The 8,647-nt window shown below is 34.4% G+C and overlaps 1 long non-coding RNA gene across 1 annotated transcript; it reads right to left on the reverse strand.

Moving 5' to 3' along the window:
* Positions 1 to 4,895: 4,895 nt before the first annotated feature.
* On the reverse strand, positions 4,896 to 8,241 carry LOC138705670 (uncharacterized). Its single transcript, XR_011333722.1, has 2 exons — positions 8,093 to 8,241; positions 4,896 to 5,233 (listed from the first exon to the last, which is right to left on the reverse strand). It is a non-coding gene; the product is annotated as an uncharacterized lncRNA (long non-coding RNA).
* Positions 8,242 to 8,647: the final 406 nt, after the last annotated feature.

Raw genomic sequence — 8,647 nt, forward strand, 5'->3', positions numbered from 1 at the left:
ATTAAGGTTGCAATTACAAGTCTCTTACACATGTGTGAATTGCCAAATAATCTCTTCTCTATAAACTGCGTATTGCGCTAGAATGGCAGGAAGATGACGCATTACGTTTCGTAACATTTCCTAAAATAGGATAATAATTGGTTTGATAGCGTGTTCGTTCCACATGCGTTTCATTTCTATTTTGATAGCCATCAGTTCAATACATTTCTAGCTTCTTTGAATGTTTTATTTGTGTTATCTGAAGTAGCTTTATTACATTAAAATTATTGTATTATAAGTACGTATAACTGTTCTGCCAAATGGCTGGCTTATCATTGCAAACCCAGCACTCTTCAATATTTCCTATTTTCTAACTTCCTCTTATTCTCCGCATTGACCCTTATATCTTAATGTTGTCTTTCATCTTTTATTATTTTCTTCTGACCCGAACTCTTCTCCCGTTCGCCACTCCTTACAGTGCATCTTTCAGTAAGCACTCAGCTAGTGAACTAGCCAGTTTCTTTTTCTCTTCCTGATCAGATTCTGCATCATTCTTTCTTTACCCCCTCTTTTCAACACATCTTAATTTCTTATTCTGTCTGTCCATTTCTCACGCTCCATCCTTGTCCATATCCACATTTAAAATGCTCCTAGTCGCTTCTCTTCACTTCGTCGTAATGTTCATTTCTGTGTCATACAATGCCACACTCCACACAAAACATTTCATACATACCATTGTTCGACACTACGATCAACCGCCGGATTAAAGACATGGCAAATTATGTCGAAAATGAAATTTTGGAAAGAGTTCGTGCCAGTCCTTTTGCGATTCAACTTAACGAATCGACTGATGTTGCCAATTTAGCCATTTTGTTACTTTTCGTCCCTTATATTAATGATGAGTCTGTAGAAGAGAAGCTACTATTCAGCAAACCCTTAAAAGAGAGAACTACGGGAGGAGATATATTTAAGTTAACCGACGAATACTTTCGCGAAAATTCAGTAGACTGGACTCGCTGTGTAGACATTTGTTCAGATGGTGCGAAATCTATAACATGGTGCTATGCTGGCTTTTTTATCAGACATTAGAATTTTGGCAGACATTTTCTAAAAAAATTAACAGTTTAAACTTATCTCTCCAGGGGTCAAATATAAACGTTTATATTGTGCAAAACCCTATAGTATTGTTGCGCATTACAGGCGCTATGTTAGATTCAAGTTTATCGAGTTTGCCGAAGTTCGATATTCGCCGATGTTAGCTACGAGGAAGGAGGTCTATCATGTTTGTTCGGTCTTGTTATGAGAATATTCGTTGTCCTCCACTTTCACCCCTTCATATTTTAACCATTTAAGTATTAGTGTCATTGTGGGAGATCTTGACATTTTTAAGGAAAATAGCCATTACAATCACTGTTCCTAGTGAAAAAGTTCGAACTATATGAGACCCGTGTTGTAACCTCTGTGTGAGAGAATTTTGTGGCTCCAACTTAAGTTTTACGTTCACAGAAGGCATAAACACAATACACTGTGTGAGATATACTTTTGTTTTCGGCCATGAATTAAAATATACAATCTTTAGTTTATTGTACTTTGACTGGACATGCATGATATTAGTAAATGCACAAACTATTTTATATAGTCTACATTTTACACGTTAGTAAAGGCGCCAAAGAGATTACTCTGAAAAAATTGTTTTTGTTTCGGATTTGCTGTTTTGAATGAAGGTGTAACTCGGGGAGATTTCGACACTGTGTATTGGGGAGATCTCGACATTTGTCAATTTTCCTTGTGATTCTTCTCAGGTAAGGGGGGGGGGTGTCTCTATGAAAACTTTTTTTTTTTTTTTTGTTCTTTGTCTTAGAAGAGTTCACAACCCTTCATAGATCTTTTCACTGCCACTTTGTACGTCTATCTCCCTTTTTTCTGTGTGTTTGAGTTCATGTATCAAACTACTCATTTGCCATTGAACCAATCTGAATTATACTTTATATTTTAATCTGATATCAGACAAATAGGAAAAGTCAAAACTCTCGATACAAACATGGAATATCAATTAGTTCGCCATATCCTTCGCATTGATTCTGAGGCTATATGGCTGAACACTTCATGACGTGAGATAATTGACATCCTCACTTACTGCAGGATAACATGTTTGAGTACGATCCGTTTCTAGTAGGAAATTGATGTGAAATTCATTTTGAAGAAGTCATTACCACTTCCCAAAGAACAACACAACTACCATCTGCACAAGGACAGTTATGCTTATCTAATTTGTCACCTATTGATACTTAGTTTGAAGAATTGTCGCCAGTTCCGCTACTAACACTTCATCTGGTGGCAAAAGAGAAAACTGCAAGACACAAGTAATAACTTCTGAAAACTGTAGAAAACCGCTGAGGGAGACTAAACAGCAAAAATAAGATAGACTTTCCCACAGATAGAAGGCATCTAATGCTTGACGTGTATGGAGATGAAGCTACTTCATGACATAATCTGAAAAAAGAATGTGCCCGTATATTGTGGGTATTACTACAATGACAATTCTACAGAAATTTGATTTTAGTGTGTTGGATATGGTCAAAAATTGATTCACTAGACATGAGTGGAAAATGGTACCGATGAAGAAGTCACATCTTCAGTAAGAGTATTATAAAACAATTCGGTATATTACAGGAACAAAATTTGTGTTGTAAATGTTGGATTTTAAAATGTTGAGTTTGTTTTTCACATTATGTCGAGTTTTCCCCATTATGGGAGCAGTCGACAGTTCGGGATCGATTTGTACTTTTTTAAGTATAGAGACATAAAATGATCACATTGGAACCAGATATATGAAGTGTACGGACAACATATCCATAATATTAGAGTAAAAATTGGATAAACTATTCACAAAATTAACCTTTTTCTTTTGCGTGTCAAGACGTCATTAAACGAACCTGTAGCATATACCTTGCTACTTTGACAAAAGATCAAGTTGAAGAGTCTGCCTCGGTAGCGTAGTCGGTGTAGCGCTGGTCTTCTGTGCTCGAGGTTGCGGGTTCGATTCCGGCTCAAGTCGATGGCATTTAAGTGTGCTTAAATCCTGTGAGACAAAATTCTCGCACACCGGCGATACTGATAGAACCTTTGCAGTTGCGAGCGTCGTTAAATAAACCATAATTTCAATTTTCAATTTCCGGTTGAAGACTTAGAGGCAGACCTATTTATACAACGAGCAGGAAGACTTTTGACCATATTAGCTGGATGTTAGGACAGAATGGAATGGCATGTAAAGACACTACCAGTGAATAGTGATTAGTGCGTATTATGCAACTTGTACATCTTACGCAAATTATTTTAGATACGAAAGAATTATTTCACTTGTAGGAGGCCTTTAACCTCATAGGAACTCGTTAGGTTATTCAATCTAATGAAATTAAATAAACTACTATTCTTTCTACTACTGCTGATACTGCTACTACTACTACTACTACTCTTACTACTACTACTATTTCTACTATTACTAATACTACTACTACCACTATTGCTACTACTATTACTATCACTACCAGTACTACAACTATTAGTCTACTATTACTATTACTAAAGAAATCTTTGCAACCCTAAACTAACTAAAAGAAATGAAAACTAACATAAACGAAGCAAAACTAAAGGAACTGAAATAATCTGAGAAGTCAAGATTAACAGAGACGAAAACTAACCTGGACACATAAAAGTACTCAAAATGAACCTTAAACTAACAGAAAACCGAAACTTATAGAAAAGGAACTAAAACTTGAACAAACGAAGACTAAGGTGTGCAAACAAAACTAACTTGAACAGTTCAAAACTAAACTCAAAATCTCTTAACTTACTGAAATGATTCGCAGATTTGAGTATATCTGGGATGGGGCGTAAATAATGTGTAAGTTAATAGATTTTTATCTGTGAGATTTATTAATGCTGTGGAGTTGTCACACATTGTCCTAACTTCATTGTTATTATTGCTATAATTTATTGTCTTTCTGAACCACATATAATTAGCTCTATACAGCATATGAGACGTACATATTATCGTTATTTACCCATATCTATGTGACTAATGCCAAGCTTTATTAATAGTCTATTGTTACGTATGCATTTTGCACGCTTCTGCTTCGCTTACATGTCAAAGAATGTCAGAATATCATTATTTTATAAGATGCATTACAATTCCTTCGGATGTACTGTAATAATGTAAACATTTCCAAGTAGGTTAAGCATGCATATATACTCTCCTTATATATAGGAATGGACTCGTTACATTATTCAATTTATATGGTTGACGAATTTCCGTTCCGCGAGGTCAATAAATTTGGCTGAGGAAAGACAGAACGAATTAGAATACCTCTTCTCGGGTTCTCAGCCAGGTGAGTTGGAGATTAGCTTCCAAGCTTTCGAGGGCTAGCTCTGCCATCTTCTTCTGGGGTGAAGAAGATGGCAGAGCTAACCCTCGAAAGCTTGGAAGCTAATCTCCAACTCACCTGGATGAGAACCCGAGAAGAGTTATTCTATATGAAACGCAGGGAAAGCCTCAAGTCATACACGACAGAACGAATTGTATCTATGTGATATGTTCGTGTGAGACAGTTATGTTACTTGTAAAAATCTGAATTGGCAGCAGTCATTTTAAAAGAAAATTGAAACAATATTTGAACGGTGACGTAGGCCAGTCATGAGAACTGTAAGTTCATTTTAAAACTCAAAATATATTAAATTAAATTAAAGTAATATCAGTAATCATTTCTAAATTTAATTGATACCATATGAAGCATGAAAATATAAGGAAATAATCATGTAAAGAAGAGGGAAAAATATTGAAAAGTAAGGGAAAAATTGGTCAGAAAATATAAAACTCAAGGAACACTTAAATACTAATTACTGAAAAATAAACCATACGTGGATAATACATTACTTTATTTCAGAAAACTCTGGAATATATATCGTGTTTAAGCAATAGCATAATTTCGTATTTTAATATTTTTCATAAAGAACAGGCACAAATCGTCAGGAAATTGAATTTACTTTAAAATAACGGTCATTTATATGATTACATTAACTCTGTGCAGCATGTTGTGCCATAGCGTCTTCAGTATAACGATGTTCACCACGCACTCTCGATTACATGAACGATCCCATCTACAATCACTTTTTCACCCACTTTTTCGGCGACGCCAAGTACCTTATGTTCAATCTTGTTTATTTCCTTTGATCCATGTCCATGCACCATCATGACCTGCACACATAGATAAAATGATTATCACGGTTTTTTTATTAATTTCATATCAAGAAATTGTATTGCCTTTATATCTCCCGAATAAATGAAATCTTTATCTACGTTAGTCAGACATTAGAGAAAACCATTTCAAAATGTATAACTGAATATTAGATATCGGGTAACATATGAAATTGAAGTAAACATGGAAACATTAAATTCTTTCTATAACACCTAGGCACGTCTGCATTGTATAATCCTCAAACAAGTTTTAATCTAATCTCTATCCCTCAGCACACATTGAAACTCTAAGTGCCACTTTGAATTAAGACAGATTTGTTTCTTTCTTAATATGTATCGATTATTTAAAAGATTGTTTCCATTAACAGATAATATGTGCAAAGTAGTTCCTGTTTAATTGTACGGAGAGGAACTGTTATATTGAGCTAAAACGGTTGACAATATAAATGTATTAATTTTATTCACGTGTGACTATTTCTTACGAAGTTATAGGTAAAAAATCGTTTCAGAGATATTTCAAACTGCCATTTTGTTCAATTTTTATAGAGGAAGGTTGCCTATATCGTACCACTTTTCAGTTTGTCTTCAGTTATTTAGATATGGGAAGGCATTTTAATTGCATATACTGTCAGACATTGAAACAGTACCTTGGGACACAAAATATATTTTTTTTTCAGAATTTTAAAATAATTATAAATTGTTTTAAAGGACATTATTTAAAACTCTTGCAAGTGGTACGATTTATGCTCCTAGTTTCCTAAATCGTACCTATAGGTTGCTTAAATCGTACCCATTTATAAAGGACATAATTTTCACAATAAGAACTTCATAAAATAACATATTTCATTACATTATTATCATTTATTATGGAATTTTATTAATACAAATGAGAAACAGAGATGTTTTAAGATACAAAGATTTTTGTAATATATAAATCTTAAATATTATCAAGATCTAGTAAAACGAAAACACGAAGGGTTACTTAAGATTTAATCATATTTAACACATATGAAATATACCTACTTGTCAGATTCTGTCGTTACACGTCACAGAAAAAAATGAGAACGTTTTCTTGAGCCGCAGAAACTCCTGCACATGTATCATGCATCCATTGATTGCACAGAGAGCAAGGAATCATAATGACAGATTCTTCACAGATAAAATAAAACCAATCCTCTTCTTTTACATTAACATCAATAATTATTTTAGATGCCTTTTTCGTTCTTTTCGATAGCTGATTTGTTGTCCCCCCCCCCCTTGAAGTTCTTCCTTTCGATTTCTTCTGCTGCAATTGATTCTTACAGGGACTTGGAGTTAGCACAACAGCTTACTGAACACTTTTTCTCGTTCTCGTTTGAACTGAAATCTTTGGTTTAGGGAGAAACCCGTTCCGTCAACGTAAAATTTGTACAAAGCATCCCGTTAACGGATCCATTTACAGGACGATCCAGACCTCTCTTTAACTTGCCCATCAAATCTCGCTTGAAAATCGATTTTGGGATTTCGTACTTACGGCAACATTCATTCAATCCCACTGCTCCGGATCGAAATTCATCCAGTGCCTTAAGTACAGCAATTGGTTCCGATTTTCCGTATTCTTGTTTGATCATTATCTATTCTGAAATTTGAAAATATTATGCACCTAACGTTATTTGTTCACGTTGCCAAAATCGTACTGGTACGATATGAGCAACCTTTCAAAGGTACGATTTAGGAAACTAGCACTCCAAGCAAACTATTCAGATTATAACCTAAACAAAACTGTTACAGTGACTATTTTTACCGTTTTAATAATGCAAACAATCTTATATACTAGGTGTAATAAAACACATTCATTAAACTAACTCAATGTTTTAATAAAAGCTTACGAAAAAGTAAGAAAATCTTATATGAGAAATCAGAACTTACCATTAAGCACGATTTAATACAGCTGTTGTCTTGGGTGAAAGGCGGGAAACTGAATGAGTATCATTTTCTATTTGTATTTCATGAAAAATTCCTCAGATGGTTCCTGCATGCAATACTTTCCTCAATATTAATACTGGTACGATTTCGGCGCCGGAACGATATAGGCTACTTTCCCCTATATTCGCTCGGTAATGTTACATTTTAAAATAAGTAGGGTAAACTAGGGTCTGTTGGACAGTCGGGCATATTGGACACTCTGTACTTTAACGTGTTACCTCGCCACTTGTGGGCACCACATTCTGCTAGAAGTCAATGACGGAAGTAGCTACGAATGGGGCTACTTCAGTCATTGACTTCTAGCAGAATGTGGTGCCCACAAGTGGCGAGGTAACACATTAAAGTACAGAGTGTCCAATATGCCCGACTGTCCAACAGACCCTAGTTTACCCTATACATTATATGCTTGATTTTCAGATGAATTGGCTTTGATAACAAAAAAAAAAAAAAATCTGTCTAGAGGTTGAAAAGGGAAACATTAGAATCTGAACAATTTGGCAGTTTGCATGAAACAAATTTATTGTGTAGAAAATTCCAAAAAAATTGTATTCCTGTATTCTTTTTTTAGAACAACAACAAATTCTATATTCTTTGCATAGTAAGGTAATACCGTGAGAAAAGATTCTTTCTGTCTTAATTTCCATGGATATAAATTTTTAAAATTTTTCCATTTTCGAGTGGATGTAAAAAACAACTCTAAAACGAATTAATAACAGAACCCCTGGAGTAACTAAAGTTGATGAATGACCCAAAGTAGATACTAATACCGATACGCAGGGAGGTATATATGTTATTGTAATATGCTGCTAGGTTTAAGTATAATGACTTGAACATTATGTGTATATATTAAATACTTATGAAAACTATATGTCACAAAATTTAAACTGAACTTACCCCCAGAACGACACAGAAAAGGATAAAGATTTTGAAGTTCATCTTCGGTTCACTGCTGTCCGATGACTGCAGACACACGGTGTTATATAGTGCTTCATATAAGGTCACACCACGTCGATACTAATGAAGATGACATGCATGTAACTTAAGACAGATGTTGAGTGTCATTTACAATACTGCTGTACAGTAGCTTACAAAAATTGTCTTCTACTCGTAAGTACTTCCATGAATATCGCTTTTGTTCTGTGTCCCGCCACACGCTGAAAGTTGGCAAGGAAAATTCGTATTAATTTTGACAATGAAGATACAAGATATTTATGTCTTCTACTTGATATATACGAATGAGTTATACGACTTAATAAAATATGAGTCAATGGCTATAATTATGTAAACAATGGAATAACAGAATAACAGTGGCAACCAATATTTCCTTGAAAGGCAGTTATGAAACATAACATATTTGTCCTGACTTAAAAAATACCTTTCTTCACAAACATAATAATGTAATGTAGGCAAAAGTATTGCAGGTATTTCATATTATTATTATTATTATTA

This window comes from Periplaneta americana, chromosome 9 (genome assembly GCF_040183065.1).
Source record: "Periplaneta americana isolate PAMFEO1 chromosome 9, P.americana_PAMFEO1_priV1, whole genome shotgun sequence".
Taxonomy (NCBI): Eukaryota; Metazoa; Arthropoda; class Insecta; order Blattodea; family Blattidae; genus Periplaneta; species Periplaneta americana.